The sequence below is a fragment of the Lynx canadensis genome, chromosome B2, assembly GCF_007474595.2.
Source record: "Lynx canadensis isolate LIC74 chromosome B2, mLynCan4.pri.v2, whole genome shotgun sequence".
NCBI classification, from domain to species: Eukaryota; Metazoa; Chordata; class Mammalia; order Carnivora; family Felidae; genus Lynx; species Lynx canadensis.
This window is the reverse complement of record NC_044307.1, coordinates 24,315,186-24,335,523: the sequence shown is the minus strand read 5'-3', so window position 1 is coordinate 24,335,523 and position 20,338 is coordinate 24,315,186.

The window sequence follows — 20,338 nt, the reverse complement described above, 5'->3', positions numbered from 1 at the left end:
CAGTTCTAGCATTTTTTTATGGAATCTTTGGAGTTTTCCATATATAGTATCATGTCATCTACAAATATAGTGAAAGGTTTACTTTATTGCTGATTTGGATGCCTTTTATTTAAAATATAAGAATCTTAAATGTATGTTTTTATTTATGTCTTTAGCACTCCACCATTCTAATGTTCACTATGTGTTACTTAAATTTACACAATGTAGCTTAGATTCAGCATTACTGGGAAAAAGACAATGTTCCTAATAAAATTCTACTACTGATAATAAAATATTATCTACTACATATTATCTATGAGAGCAGTCAGCAAGGTTAAGAAACTTTTTGAAAAAATTATGAACACATATAACCATAGAACACCTTATAATGATTCAATAATCCTTAGAATAATGCCAATCTTTCTATGTAACATATCATTTTCTAATTCCTCTGTTGGAGCAGATTACAAGTAAATTTATTCATCATATACAAAAACCTGTCACTTATGTTATAGTCATACCTCTTTCTTAAAATAATAAATTTGGCATTATCCAGCTTAATCACTTGTGTTATAAAAAGAATTAACTCTGACTTTTTGACTATCTGCAAAAATCAAATCCAATGTTGGCAGATGAAGATTTATCACCATTGACAATATTTTTAAAAATACACTTAAGTTTCTGAAGGCAATTTCTTTTTTAAAAAAAAGTATTAAATGTTTCAAAAGACTTCAGATTGTTAGAAAAAATAGCCTTCAGCTAGCATTTATTGAGTATTAATATGTTGGCCAATGTCTTGCTGAGGCAAATGGCTCATTCCAGATATAGAAGTGTAATTTTATTCATTTAAAAAACACACCCATAATTTTATGAAATGTGACTAAAGTAAATTTAAAGGGCATAAGTTATTCATCTTTTGGTTCTAAAGTGAAGCTAAAGTGAGTATAGATGCATAATTCAGCTTATACAATGACATTGGCCAGAAGTGGACAAAGCATATAGGTGAGCAGTGTAGAATCATTCTGTACAATCCAAGGTCATCTATGAGTAAAGCATTAAACACTTATTCAATCCAGGAACTTCTCTTTCTTCAAACTTCCCCTTTATTTTGTACCAGCCCTGCTGTTGCTATGCTTTGTTGGGTTAAGTCTCCTGCAGAGAGGTTCTTTCCCGAGAGTAAAAGAAACATACTATATGAGAACAAAATAACAGGATAGAAGCACTGGAAAAGAGGAAACAGGAATACAAAAGAAGAACTTTTTATGCAGCTGACTTGTATTTCACTCACTGGATAACATCGGTGTATGTAGATGTTAGTCATGCAACAAATATGTTTTCATTGCATATGGCTTATTTTTTTTTCAACGTTTTTATTTATTTTTGGGACAGAGAGAGACAGAGCATGAACGGGGCAGGGGCAGAGAGAGAGGGAGACACAGAATCGGAAACAGGCTCCAGGCTCTGAGCCATCAGCCCAGAGCCTGACGCGGGGCTCGAACTCCCGGACTGCGAGATCGTGACCTGGCTGAAGTCGGACGCTTAACCGACTGCGCCACCCAGGCGCCCCTCATTGCATATGGCTTAGAAACCTACATTATTTAATTACTTCATCAGGAAATTATTGAACTCTAGTTAATAATTATTAGAATGTGTTATATACTTGTAATTATTCCTAATGTACCAATAATCTAACCGTGAGACTTCAAGAAGCTGAATGATGCATTCCATTAGCCAATAAATTTATCTCTTGTGTTTTTATAAAAAAAGAAACCACACTTTCCTTCACTAATTAATTCAGAAGAAGCGAGATTTGTTCTCCTTAACTAAAATGGTGCTATTGTGCCTTTCAAAGAAAGAATTAAAGATTTTATATTCATGAAAGCAAAAATGTGACCCAAAAAACTACCATGTTGACATTATTAACATTATAGAATTATAAATATGCCCAACTCAGTTTATAAACACATCTTTTTGAAGCCCAAATGCCTACATATAATTTCTGAATAAATATCTGTCCTAGTTACTAGTCCAAGGACATAATTTCAGATTTTAAAGAGCTCACTTGTGACATCCTTTAGGGCTTTCAACAAGTATATGCTCATGGGGTAGTTGCTACCCATGTACACAGCACAAGACACACATAGATTCTTAATTATGCTCAAGTTTCTAGCATGTTGATGACAAGTGTTTGTGACAGTACTGAGGAAAATTTATTTTATCTTGCAAAGTAACTTCCTCAGATAAAGAAGTATACTAGTTTCCTACAGCTTCCATAACAAAGGACCATAGACCAGGTAGATTAAAAAACAGAAATTTATTGTCTCACAGTTCTGGAGGCTAGGAGTAAAAAATTAAGATGTCATCAGGGTTGGTTCCTCCAGAGGTCTGTGAGGGAAAGATTTGTTCCAGACCTCTTGGTTTGTAGATAACCATTTTCTCCCTATGTCTCTTCATATTTATACATGTCTGTGTGTCCAAATTTTCCCTATCTGTATGAACACCAGTTATATTGGATTACTACTCATCCTAATGACCTCATTTTAACTCGACTACCTCCTTAAAGTCCTTATCTCAAAATAAGGCCACACTGAAGTGGGGTTAGGATTTTAACATATAAATGGGGGGGGATGGAAGGGACAAAACTCAATCGATAATATGGAGCTACAATATCTACAATGCATCTCTTCCAATTGACTATTCCTTCATAATAAACTAGTAATAGTAAAACCTTTTCCTGAGTTGCTGTGAGTCATTCCAGTGAATCGTTGAACCTGAGGGAGTGGGTTTGTGGTCAGTGGGACAGAGATGTGGGTTGCCTAGACACTCCATATATGGCTGGCTTCTGAAGTGGGGCAATCTTGTGGGACTGATTGCCCAAACTTCTTCATCTTGTAGAATCCGAAGCTTTATTCCAGGTCGGTAATGTCAGAAGTGAACTGAATTGTTGGACAGCCAGTTGGTGTCCAGAGAATGGAGAATTGTCTGGTGTTGAAAAAGAGACCACAAATTTGGTGTCAGGAGGATTAGATGGATGAAAGGGCTTCTGTGACAAGTAAGAGAGGTTGGTGGTGTTAGAGTTCAAAGTACTCCATGGAGTTCCCTGAGTCATTTCAGGTGCACTCATTTCAATTCACAGTCTTGATTTTTCCTAACTCTATGTTCTAACTTTTACTTACATGATGTGGTGGCTTTAACTAATAGAGTAATTTGACAACCCTAAATTTCAAATTTTGAGTTTAGTGTTCAGCTACTTCATCATTAGGTTTCCAGCATATAAAAGGACTTTTGTGTTTTTGTGTTTTTAGAAATCAAAAAATAACATTGAAAGACCACAGCACATAAAATAAAAATAAATCAAATCAAAAGGATTAGAAAGGATTGAAGATGACTTTAATTAGAGGATATTACCATTTTAACAGAAAATCACAAAGAATCTACAGACAGAATATGAGAAATAATAAGAGAATTTAACAAGGTGGGTAGGTATAAAGATTGTTATACAACAGTTATCTGTACTTCTTTATACCAAAAGGCAGTCTAGATGTAGACTCAGATATACAGGGCATGTGAATGTGACAAAGGTTGTATCTTATACCATGGGAGAAGTAATATTCCATAAAGGTGTTAAGACAATGGTTAATTGTTCAGGGAGAAAAAACATACAAATCTGAATTTAATGTAATCTGTTAACATATACAAAGATTTTTTTTTAAACAAGGTCATTTAATCCATTACTTTACCATGATTGCATCATACTTATACAAAAGTTCCTCGTTAGTCTCCTAAGAGAGCATTTAACACATTGCCATTTTACTGCTGCCAATCCCTGAAAAGTTTTGATTCAGTATTTGCAACTCATCTCTTGTAAAATGTTACCACTATGTAGGTTAGCCTCAAGAATTAACAGGATTCCAAAAGTGCACAACACTCAATTTCAGTCAATTGAGTACGATTCCTCATAAATTCTTTCTTGTTTGGGTCATTATTGCACATATTGGAAAGCTAGAAAGGAGAGGGAATGTTAATGGAAGGCATAGATTCATATCTAAAGAACTGCAATGCGTTTACTTGAAGACTGGCCATTGGAGGAGATTTAGGAATGGAACAGTGTGAGCTCTAGATCCATATCCACCCTTCCTGTATCATCACTCTCTTCCACAACTCTTCACAGAATCTTACTTTCCTGGCCTATTTTCACAGACTTTCAAAATAATGCCATGAAACTACAGAGCAAGCCAGGAGATGTTACTTTAACAAAGAAATATTGCCATATCTGATATATTTTCCCTCTTCTTTTGTTGAATATAATTGTGAGAAGTGAGATGATTCATTTTCAGATACCAAATAAAAGCTGTTGTTTAGTTAACCATAGGTTTGCAACCTATTGGAAATATGTATGAACACTGCCCCACCCCCTTGGAGTCCCAAACCCTTAGCTGCTTCACTTCCTGGTTCTTCTTCCCCTCACCATTTAGCAGGCTTATTTTTCATAGGCTTTGCAATGAGCATTGACCAAAGAACTGAAGTCTCTGCATCACTTCAAGGAAAGTACATTTGTTCCAATCAGACTACTTTTTGGCCTTATATGGGCATAAGTGACTTCCCAGTAAGGCCATAACCTCTGTAATACTTAGCCAATGAGGAATCAGGGGAGGGACTTCATGCTAGGAGATACATTGCCTGCTGTAACTGTCCACACGTGCCTGTCCATCAGACACCTGTTCTTGCAAGAACATTGATTAAAGCATCCCTTCACTGTGCTCCAAGTCTCCATGTCCCTCCTTTGATTGGGGCAGTGAGCTTATTTCTCACAGTAATTAATCATTTCTTGCCTTAACTTCTGTTGACTGAGCCATGGAAGCAAAAGCTAGCACTTCAGTTCCATAAATAGTTGATTCAATATTACAAAAATGTACTTTGATTCCTTATTCAGATGAAAACTTCACAAATGTAGCATACTTAGAGCTCTTCCTTTACCCATATGGACTTTATCCATTTACTGCTACCATGGGCATTTATAAATATAAATCCAGCCTATCTCTTTTTCTTCCCAATGATTGTCTGGGTCCTGTGTGTGTGTGGCTGATTTCAGTGTTCTAAATTAAAAAGTGCCATTATGATGCAAATAAGTGATGCCTTTTTCTTTGAAATTTCCAGAGGTCTTTTTCTTTTAAAAGTTGGGTCAAAGTCCATCAAGTTAATCCTGGCAGTCAACTAGTTTAAAATCTAGGCCTCTCCACTTTTGATAATCTGCATTGTGAATATCTCATGGAGCACACTATAATCAATTTGAAATATTACCATTATTTTGATGAAAGGGCCGTGGCAAAAAGTTGGGATAATGTTAGCCTGCTATGGCCTTTGTCCTTGAGAACAAATCGCTGTAACAATGAGTTTCTATATTTTTAAGGAATTAATGCTATTTAAGCTGGTGCAAGTGTGAGGCACATAACTGGAGTGGCAGCAAGTTTGCTTTGTGAAGAATATTGAGGGGATGTTTACTTCTATGGAGAGCTTCCATGAAGAAGGAGGAGGAGGAGGAGGAGGAGGAGGAGGAGGAGGAGGAAGAGAGACGTGAATCCTGCCCAAAGATGGGTAGGCTGACCTCTTTCAGGTCCATTCTATCTTCTGGTCCCTTTAAATCCATGCAGAAATAAGGCCATAAATTTTGGTGTTTAACTGGGAGGAAGGTGGAGCCTTGCTGCCCCCAACTGACTTATTTTATTAGTGGTTTGTCCTTGAATTCGACTTTTATTAAACTTCATACTAGTCATCATTCTCTCCTGGGACTGCACCTCACCTCCTTCCCTTCTGCCAGCTTTCCCACCTGGTCTTCACTCTGGACAATGTGTGTAGGAAACGCTACACTTGATGCTTAGCTTTGCCTTCCTTCCCCTGTTCTTTTCTGCTTTAATCAAGTCAAGAGCCCAAATTCTCCCTTAGAGATTTATCCTTTTTCCTCCTGGCACATCAGATATTTTCCCAGTACCTTATCTATAGAGTTCCAGCTTAATACTATAAAGTCTGGCAGAGAGATGAGAACCTGAAGCTGGGGTTTTCCATAGGACAAGACAGACCACTACACAAACACTGGCTCCTCTTTTTTCTGGCTTTTTCATATGGGGCACTATTGATGATAGTCCAGCTCATACCCCCTATCATTTATCGAGGCCTATTGGGTACCCATACCAAAGACTTCTAAAAAATATATAAGTATTACAAAAAATAAACTTAAATATTTTTATAATGTTGGAGCAAGGAAATTTTCATAAACACATCAGGAAACCCAGGAGTCACAAGGGAAACTGACTACTTAAACAATTTGAAGCTTCTTTATAGCACAACAAACACAAACCCTCCTTGAAGTTAAAAGATAAAAGACAATCTGGAAGATAATGTCCTATCACAGCTTGTGGTGTGCCTTTGGTTGTCAGTGAGACCTGTTTGAAGGCCAGCAATAAAACTGTGTGAATTTGGGTAAATTCCTTAATCTCTCTGAACTCCAGACTTCCTCGTATGAAAAGTGAGAATAATACCAATATTCTACAAGACTGTTATAAGGCTTAAATGGGATCATGTACGTAAAGAATTTAGCACTGGGCATAGCACATAATAAGCATTCAATAAATTCAGGGGAGAAGATCTGTAATATTTGACAAAAGCAATAATTACAAATTAATAAGAAAAAACAGTTCATGTTTTAAAAAGGACAAAGTATGTAACCAGTAAGCTCGAATAAGCAGAAATAACATCAGTTAATAATCACATGAACAAATATATATAAGCTACTAATAGAAATGCAAAGTAAGACAACAATAAGACACATGATTATACTGTTCATGGAGGAAAATAAACTTTTCTTTGACCTTTCATCATCCCTTGCTGTGTCTGAAAATTAAATCAGCAAAGACTGATTAACAGGAGAAAAAAACATGCACATTTATTTAATCTGAATTCTATGTGACATGGGAGCCTCAAAAGGAAACGAAGACCCAAAGAAATGGTTAAACCCATGTGTTTTTATGCTAGGTTTGATGAAGAGTGGAAAGTCATGGAAAGATGTGATAGGGTAAAGATTATAAGTATAGCAAACTGGGGGACATTTAGCCAGGCCCATTGTTTCTCAACATCCCCTTATCTTCAGAGATGAAGATGCTTCTTTCCTCCAGGTATAGAAAGGGCACTTCTCACATAAGGGTTTTATGATTGCTTCCAGAGAAAGGGGCAGGGGAAAGCCAGAGTCACCTTCCTGCTGCTGCCATTTTCTCAGACTCCTTCAGCTTAATCTATTCAATAAACCAAGGTGGTATGCCTTGAACCCCATAAGTACCTAGCAGACTGGCCAAGATTGAAAAAAAATTGATAATTTTCTGAGTTAGTAAGAATATAATAATCAAATCAAATCAGTCTCTTACATTGTTTTGGGAGTATAAACTGGTATACTTTTCAAGGTAGTTTTTGGTGCTTATTCAAATCTATATTTTTTAAACTTTTTTTCTTTAATATTTTAACTTATTTTTGAGAGAGAGAGAGAGAGAGAGAGAGAGAGAGGAGGGCAGAGAGAAAGGGAGACACAGAATCCAAAGCAGATTCCAGCTCTGAGCTATCAGCCCAGAGCCCAATGTGGGGCTCAAACTCATGAACGATGAGATCATGATCTGAGCAGAAGTTGGCCACCTAACAGACTGATCCACCCAGACAACCCTTTGGTGTTTATTCAGCTTAAATGTTCATATAGTTTAATAAAACCAGCCATGAGACCCTTCAGATATATATCGGGGGGCCATAAACTTGGAGTATGATTGCCAACATATATCTTGGGGCAGCTGAGATAAAAGAAGTAGATTTACAGGATCCTCAAGGTTAGGACAATGTTAAGCTAAGATCCTCTTTTGCCCCTAGCAAAGTGTTATCATCTAGACAGGTGAGTTCCTAAAGGGAGGTCACTCTGCCAGTTTCAAGGACTTATCAGTGGGCTATAGGGAGGAAGGGAATTTAATTTTTCATTTGCCTTAGTTTCCCATATCACCATGGCAAGCACTTAAAACCCTTGTCTTTGTTCTTGGGTAGCTGAGAGTGTCTGAGGAATATCACACAGATCCCACCTGGGGTGGCGGGGGTGGGGGGTCCCAGCCTGTATTTTGCCCTCAGCTTGCCCCATGCTCCTTCATCAATCTCCTTTTGGTCAAATAAAAAAGAATTATAACCTATATGCTAATATACTCATATAAAATGTCTCTAAAGGTTAAGATTATAGAGTTTTCCCCCTTTTAGTGTTATTTTTAAACTACAATCATTTATAAATTAATAATAATTACATACTAGTGACAATTTATAATTGAATTCAGATGGAAGAAGAGAGGAGATACCAAAGTATAAGAGGAGGAAAAGAGATAGGCTCTAAAGCTCAAGCAAAATGGAGATAGACACCAGGTTATAGAAGTCATTTTAAATACTTGAAAATAAACCTCCAGCCAAGCTGTCTGCATACCAATAGTTAATATTCAAATTAAATGTTTCATATACTCATTGAAAAATGTAGTGCAAATTAGTCACGACTTTAACTGTAAAAAAAAAAGATGCACAACTTTTTCACAATTTAAATTTGCTTTAATTTGGAGGAGGAGGTCCTTGTCTTCCACCCTCATCTTACTTGAAAATGTATAATTCAGTGGAGCTCCTGGGTGGCTCAGTCAGTTAAGCATCCGAATTCTGCTCAGGTCATGATCTCCAGGTTCACAGGTTCAAGCCCCGCCTCTGACTCTGTGCTGACAACTCAGAGTCTGGAGCCTGCTTTGGATTCTGTCTCCCTCTCTCTCTGTCCTTCCCCTACTCATGCTCTCTCTCTCTCTCTCTCTCTCTCTCTCTCTCTCTCTCAAAAATAAACATTAAAAAATATATATATATATACACAACATCAACAAGTCTGTGAAAATGCTTTGCAAATGCTCTGAAAAGTGCTAGATTGTACAGCTATTAGACTAGGCTTGAGTGGAGTGGCAGTAAGCATACAAATTGTTCCAGGAAAAGGGAGTTTTACTGCTCCATAGCAGTTGAAGTGCATATGTTTATTAAAATACTTTGACATGAAGCTTTACATTTTAAAAACTGCACACTATATTTGAACACAACAGTCTTTCCAAATGTGGCATTGATGCTTCACATATGCGTGTGATTACTGCCCAAACCTGCTATTTCATCTTGCTTCTGACATAGTCTGTCCCTTCATCTACTGTACCTCCAAATTCATCTGCCATTGAGTTCAGACCATTAACATAACATAGGCTATACCCTGTTTAATTTGCCAATCCAAGTCATTTATTCCTAATCTCAAAACATGCTTCATTTTATAAACGCATTCAAGGGAATAAATGCACGGAAATGGAACTTGCCCAAGAGTTTCATATGCAGGCAGATACAAAAGACATCTGTGCAGTAATCCAGGAATCAGATTACTCTACTTGTCATCATTTTTTTCTTTCAAGAATGGTAGAAGGAATGGGTGTAACCATGGAAATGTTCCTTCCAAAAACACAGATCTTAAACAAAACCCAAAGCCTAGGAACATCAAGGAAACCAAGGGCCCTAGACTTTCAACAGAGAATTCAACATTACCATGACACAGAGTAGCTGAAAAGAAATGCTTTCCAAAACAGAACGAAAAGCACTACAAAGACAAGGCCCTTTGCTTTTACTCCAGGCAAGATGCCTTTTATTCTGTAAAACAAAACACTTGTCAGCAACCACAGAAATAAAATACGTGTCTAAAATATTCTAAGAACTATTCTTCAGTAGCTAGGTTCAGCCACTTTCCTTAGATAATTGTGGTGCAGCATCTTAATCCCAAAATAAAGCCGCATATTCCTCATATCCTGGTTGAAATGGGGGTACTCTTTTGGGAGACACGGGTCTCTCTTGATCTAAACTTAATTAAAAACAACTAAAATCGGGGCGCCTGGGTGGCGCAGTTGGTTAAGCGTCCGACTTCAGCCAGGTCACGATCTTGCGGTCCGTGAGTTCGAGCCCCACGTCTGGCTCTGGGCTGATGGCTCAGAGCCTGGAGCCTGTTTCGGATTCTGTGTCTCCCTCTCTCTGCCCCTCCCCCGTTCATGCTCTGTCTCTCTCTGTCCCAAAAATAAATAAACGTTGAAAAAAAAAAAAAAGTCAAGGATAGATAGATGAAAACTTTAAAAAAAAAAAACAAAAAACAACTAAAATCTGTACAAATTCATATAAAGGCAATAAAATACTCACTTGCCAAAGAGGCTGGAGTATAAACTAACAGCACTGAAATTAATTCATTCAACAAATATTCATTGACGTGGGAAACAAAGGCAGAAGGAAATGGCAGATAAAATTAAATTTCCTTATAACTTGCAGCCCATTGACAAATACTTGAGGCTGGCAGAGTAAAACCAGGAGTTTCTCCAGGAACTCCCTCCTGTCTTAATGCTTTGCTAGAAGAGAAGCTTGACAATAGCTAGGCCTCCAGTAACGTGTGAGTCTTCTTTGGCATATGAAACTCTGGAAACTTCCCCTAGACTACCTCCCCCAACTCTGAAGTACATAAGCAGTCTCTCCTCATGGTCCCAGGGCAGCTCTTTCTGCTCACAGGTCCTATCCCTGTGCTTCAATAAAATCACCTTTTTGCACCAAAGACGTCTTCAAGAATTCTTTCTTGGCCGTCAGCTCTGAACCTCCACCACCAGTCCAAAACCTCATCATTTATCATACACTTATTGTACAGTAAACACAGTGAAGTGCTAGATAAACTGTTGCCAACAAGAGTAGACAATATCTCTAATTTTATAAAGCTTACATCTAAGTCAGTGAACAATTATTAATAAAGGGGCAATTGTATATAGTCTTAAGTAGTGAGAAGAAAATCAAGCAAGGCAGTGTGATGAAGAGGGCTTCTTCTTCTTCTTTTTTTAATGTTTATTTATTTTTGAGAGAGAGAGAAACACAGAATCCAAAGCAGGGTCCAGACTCCCAGCTGTCAGCACAGAGCCTTGATGCAGGGCTCTAACCTGCAAACCATGAGATCATGACCTAAGCTGAAGTCAAACGCTTAACTGACTGAGCCACCCAGGCGCCCCATCAAAAGGACTCCTGAGTTAGGGATAGAACATGGCATGATATTAACAAGTTTTAGAAGATGTGGCCTTTGAGCTGAGACTCAAAAGTCTGGAAGACTGACCACGCACAGATGTAGAAATGAGAGCTGTAAGCAGAGGAACAGCACACATAATGATTGTGAGACAGGAATAAGCTTGAAGAATTATAATAAAAGAAAAGAGGGTGTGCCTGAAGGTTAAAGAGTACAAAAGAGAATTTAGGGAGGGCCAAGTAATGTAGAGCCTTATAGACCATAGGTCAGACCACAGGTGGATTTTAATTGATGTATGGTGAGAAAACACTGGTGGATTTTTGTCTCGTGAATGTTCTAAAACATCATTCTGCTGCTTTGAGGGAAAAGGAATTGAAGTGGAGAGACTAGGTAAGACATTTTGATGGCTTAGACTAGAATGGTAGAAACGGAGATATAAAGATAAGATGAAATCATGCAATATAAACATTTTTTAAATTTTTTTTCTTAATGTTTTTATTTATTTTTGAGACAGAGAGAGACAGAGCATGAGCAGGGAAGGGGCAGAGAGAGAGGGAGACACAGAATCGGAAGCAGGCTCCAGGCTCTGAGCCATCAGCACAGAGCCCGATGCGGGGCTCGAACTCACAGATCGTGAGATCATGACCTGAGCCGAAGTCGGACACTCAACCAACTGAGCCACCCAGGCGCCCCGCAATATAAACGTATTTTATGGTAAAATCAATAGGCAGGCACTTGCCTTCCTCTTGATGGGGTTTTGGGGTGATGGTGAGGTTTGGAGCTGATGGCCAAGAAAAAATTCTTGAAGAGGTCTTTGGTGCAAAGAGGTAATTTTATTAAAGCACAGGGACAGGACCCAGGGACAGAAAGAGCTGCACTGGGGTTGTAACAGGTGACTGATTATATACATTCATATTGGGAGGGGGTTGGGAAAGAGTAAGTCTCTAAGGTATTTTGGAAGCAAGGTTTCCAGGACCTTGAGGGCTAGATGTTGTTAGGAAAATGCCATTTATTACCAATTAATAAAATCTCAGTCATGAGACCCCTTCAGATGTATATCAGGGGGCCATACGTTTGGAGTATGATTGCCAGCATATATCTTGGGGAAGTTGAGATAAAGGATGTTTCCAAAGGAATTTTTATATGTTTGAATAGATTTAAAGGATCCTGGGGGGTCAGATAATGTTAACCCAAGATTCCCCTTTGCCTCTAGAAAAGTGTCATCATCGAGGCAGCAGAGCTTCTAGAGGGAGGTCACTCTGTCTGTTTCAAGGACTTGTCAGTGGGCTGTAGGCAATAAGGGAATTTAATTTTTAATTTGGCTTTATTTCCCACATCACCATGGCAAGCACTTAAACCTCCTTACATCTTGATGAGTGTGATGTTAGGGCTCCAGGGAACAGAGTCTATAGGTTTCTGGAGATTAGGCTATGATAAAATTGCCTTTTTCTTGCAGTTTATTCAGTTATCCATAAACTGGAGGAGACTCCTATCCTGCATGACTGTGATTTCTATCAGTCAATCATTTGCTTTTTTTTTTTTTTTTCCTTTCCTCTGTCCTTGGGCAGCCAGGAGTATCTGAGAAATAGCACACATATCCCACCTGGGGTGGGGCGGGAGGTGCATGCTGTTAGCCTATACTTTGCCCTCAGCTTGCCCCAAGCTCCCTCATCACTCTCACCTAAGTTAATTAACAGAGGGAAAGAACATCATTGTAGGAGCAGGAGTGGCTGGTCTAGACCTTACGGTTATTTTAAGCTGTGGTGGCAACAGATCTCACTGTGTAAGAATTAAAGAAAAATTATTCTCCTGGGCTAAAAAGAGAAAACTTGGAAATTTGCAATAAAAAGTTCACAGTCATTTCATAAATACTCTAAAAGCAAACAAACAAACAAACAAGAAAACATTCTGAAGACCTGGGTAAATAAAAATGTGCAGCTTTCTTTCTTTTCTTTCTTTCTTTCTTTCTTCCTTTCTTTCTTTCTTCTTTCTTTCTTTCTTTCTTTCTTTCTTTCTTTCTTTCTTTCTTTCTTTGTTAAGACTTAGAATAAAGCTGCTTATGTAAAACAGATGAAGGCTGGTAAGTAACTAGAATGAGGGGAAATGTACAAGGTTAGATTACACAAAATTAACCATATAATGTGATATGAAATTCTAGTTGAGACTGCGAACACATGAAAGACATATCAGAAAAAATACATATGGGCATATTAGGAAAAGATAAGTGAGGAAAGAAAATAAAGAAGTATAAGATAAAGCCATACTGGAAGATGGTGATGTGTAATATACTATTACAGAAAAAAATTATATTTAAAGAGAAATGCATTGAATGTTTGAATTTAAAGTGACATAAAAATAATGAATCCCACCCAAATGCCATGGTTTCTGCTCTACAAAGAAGGAAAAATTTCTGTTCTGGTATAAGTTGCATCTTATATGTCCAAACCACTGCTCCAAAAAGTTCTATATTATTACACTAACGGTGGTGATATTTCAGAGACCAATTTCCCATGAAAACACATGGATTCCTCGAGATATCATAAAATTTCAAGGAAGTCAGAAGAGACCTTTAAACATAAATGTTTAACAGAAAAGTACTTCCAATATACAGATGAAATTTCACCAAAAACATGGTAAATTATGATCAATTCAGGGATGCTCTCCAAAACCACCATATGGGCACTGACCACTCAGAAGGCAGGCTGGCCACGGTACTAAAGCAGGATCCAGGAGGCACCTGACATAAGCTGGGCAAGAACGGAAGGAGGAACCCTGAAGGCATATGCTAAGGATTCCACTCACATGAAATAACTAAAATAGGCAAATTCACAAAGATAGAAAGTAGAATAGAGGTTACCGAGAGCTAGGGGGAAGGTGAAATATGGAATTATTGTGGATATGTAGTTTCTGTGTGGGGTAAAAAAAAAAGTTCTAGAAATGAGTAGTGGTGATGGTTGTACAACATCATAAATGTACAAAATGACACCGAATTGCACACTAAAAATGGCTGAAATGGTAAATTTTATGTTATGTGTATTTTACCAATTTTAAAGGATATGAAAAAAGTGGAACCCTCATACACTGCTGGCGGGAATCTAAAATAGCAGAGCCACTTTGGAAAACAGTCTGTCAGTTCCTCAAAATATTAAACACAGAGTTGCTATATGATCTAGCAATCACCCCTAGGTACCCAAGAGTCATGAAAACATAAGTCCACAAAAAAACTTTCACATCAATGTTCGTGGCAGCATTATTCATAATAGCCATAAAGTGTAAAAGTATAAACAACTTAAATATTCATTAGCTGATGAACAAAATGTAGGATGTCCATATAATGAAATATTATTTTGCAATAAAAAGGAAAGAAGTACTGTTCTGAATAATAGTAATTCACGATAGATGCTATTTCATAGAGGAAACCTTTATTAATTATAAGGGAAAGGAATATACGGAATTAAACAATTAGAGTAAACATAAGGAGGGAGAGAAGTATAGAGAAGAACAAAGAAGGGTTAATACATCAAATCAGGTACTCACAACATCAAACCTCCTGGCAGGGAAAGCCCCACAGTGAACAGCCCAGTTGGAGTCCTAATTGAGGGCCCTACAGTGGAGTGTCTTTCCCTGGGGTGAGACTTCCAACTAACTATTCCCACCAGGACAATATATGTACTAGCTGTGTGATTCATCTATGGCTAGTCATTAAGTTTGCCTAAGTGCAGTCCTGAGCAAGCTGGGGTTTTTTTTTTCTCTGTTTTCTTTTTTTTTAATTTTTGTTTAACGTTTCCTTATTTTTGAGAGACAGAGACAGTGACAGAATGCAAGCGGGAGAGGGGCAGAGAGGGAGGTAGACACAGAATCTGATGCAGGTTCCAAACTCTGAGCTGTCAGCACAGAGCTCAACGCAGGGCTCAAACTCACAAACTGAGATCATGACCTGAGCCAATGTCAGACGTTTAGCCAACTGAGCCACGCAGGCGCCCTCTCTGTTTTTCTTATCATATCTGAGAATCTCAGGAGCCTGGACATCTGTATATTTTTCTTCCCTCCCGGATCTATTCCAGGGAGCCAGCCTGGTCTGGTGCAAGGAGGTGAAGCAAGTTAAAATTCCTTTTGGCATCAGGAACAGAAGGGCCAGTTCTGATACCAAGGCCAATACAGAGTACAAGCCAACTAAGCCCCCCATGACTGTGTATGTGCGGCTCTGGGCAGAAATGCATAACAAGTCACACAAGTTTTAGATAGAACACGTGCTACAACATAGATGGACCTTGAAAATATCATGCCACAAGATGGCAGAACAACATGGAAGCTTTTTGTGTGTCTTGCATCCATGAAATACAGCCAGACCAACACTAAACCATCCTACACGCCTAGAAAACCGACTGGAAGATTAACACAACAATCTGCACAACCTGAACCACAGAATTCAGCAGGAACGGGACTTGAGGAGCTGAACTTGAGGAACAAGAAGCTCCGAAAGGCAGGAAACCGCTTTTGCAGGCAGAGAGAGGATGGAGACTGGGGAGGGGGGAGCATATGGGAAAAACACCCCTCCCCAAAAGCAGCTGGAGAGAAAGTAGAAAATTGGAAACAGCCGCAGGGACTAAACTAAAAAGGGAGAACGGAGAAAGGACAGGGTTTAAATTCCATTAAGACTGTAAACGAAGGGAGCACAAAGGCTGCAACTCTGCAGCTTGATCCCTGGCGGTGCTGTGGTGGGAAAGGTGAATCCCCAGGAACAGAGTGGGGTCCAGGAGGTTCTCAGGCCACATGGGGAAAAGCGGTTCCACTTCTGGAAGGACATTTGGTAGAGACTGTTGAAGCCACCTAGTCCCAGCAGACCCCGGAAGGCAGCCACATTCACCAGTGCTGGAGCAAGGTTGTTGAGGGTGAAGCCTGGTGTCAGATGTATGTTGCGATTTTCCATGGTCCCTGAAATGCTGAGACTACATTGTCTCGGGATTTTTTTTTGGGGGGGGGGGGGGCGCCGGCAACAGCAGGATCCAGCGGGCATTCCTGGGTGCAGCTACATTCAGCCATTGCTCGGTGAGACCCTCCCGCAGAGGGGTGGAGCAGGTCAAAACCCCAGTCCTTTGGAAGTAAGGGGCCGGGGAAAACAGCCACATCTGAGAAAAAACTTGGGAGAGAGGTACTGCCTGGGGCCTGGTCATGGAGAGTGGAAAAGCAGGGAGTGGACAAGAGCTGAAGACAGAGGACTGGTGCGCGACTGCTGATCGAGGAGAACAGACTGGGTGGCTGCGTGGTGCCATTTTTCACTGCTCCCACGCATGCGCATGCGCACCTACGAGCACCTCAACAATCCACCCCAGTAGGCTAGCAGCGCCATCTAGGGGAGAGTGGAGCTGTTACACCGAGCCCTGCCCAACTGGGCCAACTTCGCTCTTCAAGAACACAAACCTCACCACCGGCTTAAGCTAGGGACTATAAAGAGCTACATGGACTGACCTCTAGGGGAAAACAAAGCAATTTCAGTCCTACTTCAATCTGTTAGCAGGTTCATCTATTTTTTCTCTCTTACTCCTTTTTCTCTTTTACAATTCTCTTTTCTTGAATACAGAAAGAGAAAAAACTCATTTTTATTGTCAATTTTTATTAAAAATATGTCTTTAATTTTTATTACTATATTTTTTACTTTTGTGTAAATTTTTTTCAAATTCTACTTTACTTCCATCATTTTATTTTAGTTTACTTCAGTGTACTCACCTTTTCAAATTTCCAAACAATTTCCTTTCTTTTCCTTTCTTTTTCTTTTTCTTTCTTTCTCTTTTTCATTTCTTTTCTTTTTCTTGAATGCAGAAAGAGAAAACTTCATTTTTACTTTCAATTTCTTTTAAAATATTTTTATTTAATTTTTATCACTATATTTTTTGATTTTATGTAATTTTTTTTTCAAATTCTATCTTACTCCCATCATTTTATTTCAGTCTCATACAGTGTATTCACTTTTTCAAATTTTCAAACGATCTTTTTTCTTTTCCTTTTTTTTATCTTTTTTCTTTTTCATTTCTTTTCTTTTTTCTTAAATACAGAAAACAAAAAATTCATATTTCTTTTTAATTTTTATTAAAAATATTTTTCTATAACTTTTTCTACTATAGTCTCTATTTTTGTGTATTTTAGTCTACTTTAGTATCTTAATTTTTTCAAATTCTAAAACGATTTCCTTTTTTTTCTCTACCCCCCTTCTTTTTCTGTTTGTTTCTATAATCTGTCAAACCACTTTCTACACCCAGACCAAAACACACCTAAGATCTAGCATCATCTATTCGATTTTTGTGTGGGTGTGTTTTTAATTTTTAATTTTAATATTTTTTTAATTTTAATTTTTTTAATTTCCATTTTTCTACTTCATTAATTCCTTTTCTCCCTTCAAAATGACAAAACGAAGGAATTCACCCCAAAAGAAAGAGCACAAAGAAACGACAGCCAGGGATTTAACCAACACAGATACAAGCAAGATGTCTGAACCAGAATTTAGAACACGATAATAAGAATACTAGCTGGAGTCAAAAATAGATTAGAATCCCTTTCTGCAGAGATAAAAGAAGTCAAAACTAGCTGGAATGAAATTAAAAATACTATAACTGAGCTGCAATCACGGATGGATGCACTGGCAGCAAGGATGGATGAGGCAGAACAGAGAATCAGTGATATAGAGGACAAACTTATAGAGAATAATGAAGCAGAGAAAAACAGGGAGATTAAGGCAAAAGAGCATCATTTAAGAATTAGAGAAATCAGTGACTCATTAAAAAGGAACAATATCAGAATCATAGGGGTGCCAGAGGAGGAAGAGAGAGAAATAGGGGTAGAAGGGTTATGTGAGCAAATCATAGTGGAAAACTTTCCTAACCTAGGGAAAGACACAGACATCAAAATCCAGGAAGCACAGAGGACTCCCATTAGATTCAGCAAAAGCCGACCATCAACAAGGCATATCATAGTCAAATTCACAAAATACTCAGGCAAGGAGAGAATCATGAAAGCAGCAAGGGAAAAGAAAGTCCCTAACCTACAAGGGAAGACAGATCAGGTTTGCAGCAGACCTATCCACAGAAACCTGGCAGGCCAGAAAGGAGTGGCAGGATATATTCAGTGTGCTGAATCAGAAAAATATACAGCCAAGAATTCTTTATCCAGCAAGGCTGTCATTCAAAATAGAAGGAGAGATAAAAAGTTTCCCAGACAAACAAAATTAAAGGAGTTTGTGACCACTAAACCAGCCCTGCAAGAAATATTAAGGGGGACACTCTGAGGGAACAAAAGATGAAAAAAAAAAAATATATATATATATATATATATATATATCAAAAATATATATATATATATATATATATCAAAAAAAAAATATATATATATATATATATCAAAAGCAACAAAAATTAGAAAGGACCAGAGAACACCACCAGAAACTCCAACTCTACAAGCATCATAATGGCAATAAATTCATATCTTTCAGTACTTACTCTAAACGTCAATGGACTCAATGCTCCAATCAAAAGACATAGGGTAACAGAATGGATGAGAAAACAAGACCCATCTATATGCTGTTTACAAGAGAACCACTTTAGACCTAAAGACACCTATCATGCTAATGGTCAACAAAAGAAAGCCAGAGTAGCCATACTTATATCAGACAATCTAGACTTTAAAATAAAGACTGTATCAAGAGATAAAGAAGGGCATTATATCGTAATCAAGGGGTCTATAGACCAAGAAGACCTAACAATTGTAAACATTTAAGCGCCAAATGTAGGAGAACCCAAATATATAAATCAATTAATCACAAACATAAAGAAACTCATCAATAATAATACCATAATAGTAGGGGATTTCAACACCCCGCTCACAACAATGGACAGATCATCTAATCAAAAAATCAACAAGGAAACAAAGACTTTGAATGACACATTGGACCAGATGGACTTAACAGATATATTCAGAACATTTCATCCTAAAGCAACAGAATATACATTCTTCTCCAGTGCACATGGAACATTCTCCAGAATAGACCATATACTGGGACACAAATCAGCCCTAAGTAAGTACGAAAAGATGGAGAGCATACCATGCATATTTTCAGACCACAACACTATGAAAGTTGAAATCAACCACAAGAAAAAATCTGGAAAGATAACAAATACTTGGAGACTTAGGAACATCCTAATAAAGAATGAATGGGATAATCAAGCAGTTAAAGAGGAAATTAAAAAGTATATGGAACTCAATGAAATTGATAGCACCACAACCCAAAACCTCTGGGATGCAGCAAAGGCGGTCATAAGAAGAAAGTATATAGCAATCCAGGCCTTCCTAAAGAAGGAAGAAAGATCTCAGATACACAATCTAACCTTACGCCTTAAGGAGCTGGAAAAAGAACAGCAAATAAAATCCAAAACCAGCAGAAGACAGGAAATAATAAAGATTAAAGCAGAAATTAATGCTATCAAAACCAAAAAACCAGTAGAACAGATCAATGAAATCAGAAGCTGGTTCTTTGAAAGAATTAAAAAAAATTGATAAACCACTAGCCAGTTTGATCAAGAAGAAAAAGGAAAGGACCCAAAAAATAAAATCAAGAATGAGAGAGGAGAGATCACAACCAACACAGCAGAAATACAAACAATAATAAGAGAATATTATGAGCGATTATATGCCAATAAAGTGGGCAATCTGGAAGAAATGGACAAATTCCTAGAAACATATACACTACCAAAACTGAAACAGGAAGAAATAGAAAATTTGAACAGACCCATAACCAGTAAGGAAATCGAATTAGTAATCAAAAATCTGCCAAAAAATAAGAGTCCAGGGCCAGATGGCTTTCCAGGGGAATTCTACCAAACATTTAAGGAAGATTTAACACCTATTCTCTTGAAACTGTTCCAAAAAATAGAAATGGAAGGAAAACTTACAAACTTTCTATGAAGCCAGCATCACCCTAATTCCAAACCAGACAGAGACCCCACTAAAAAGGAGAACTATAGACTAATTTCCCTGATGAACATGGATACAAAAATCCTCAACAAGATATTAGCCAACCAGATCTAACAATACATTAAAAAAATTATTCACCACAACCATGTGGGATTTATACCTGGGATGCAGGGCTGGCTCAATATCCACAAAACAATTAAGGTGATTCATCACATCAATAAAAGAAAGGACAAGAACCATATGATCCTCTCAATAGATGCAGAGAAAGCATTTGACAAAATACAGCAT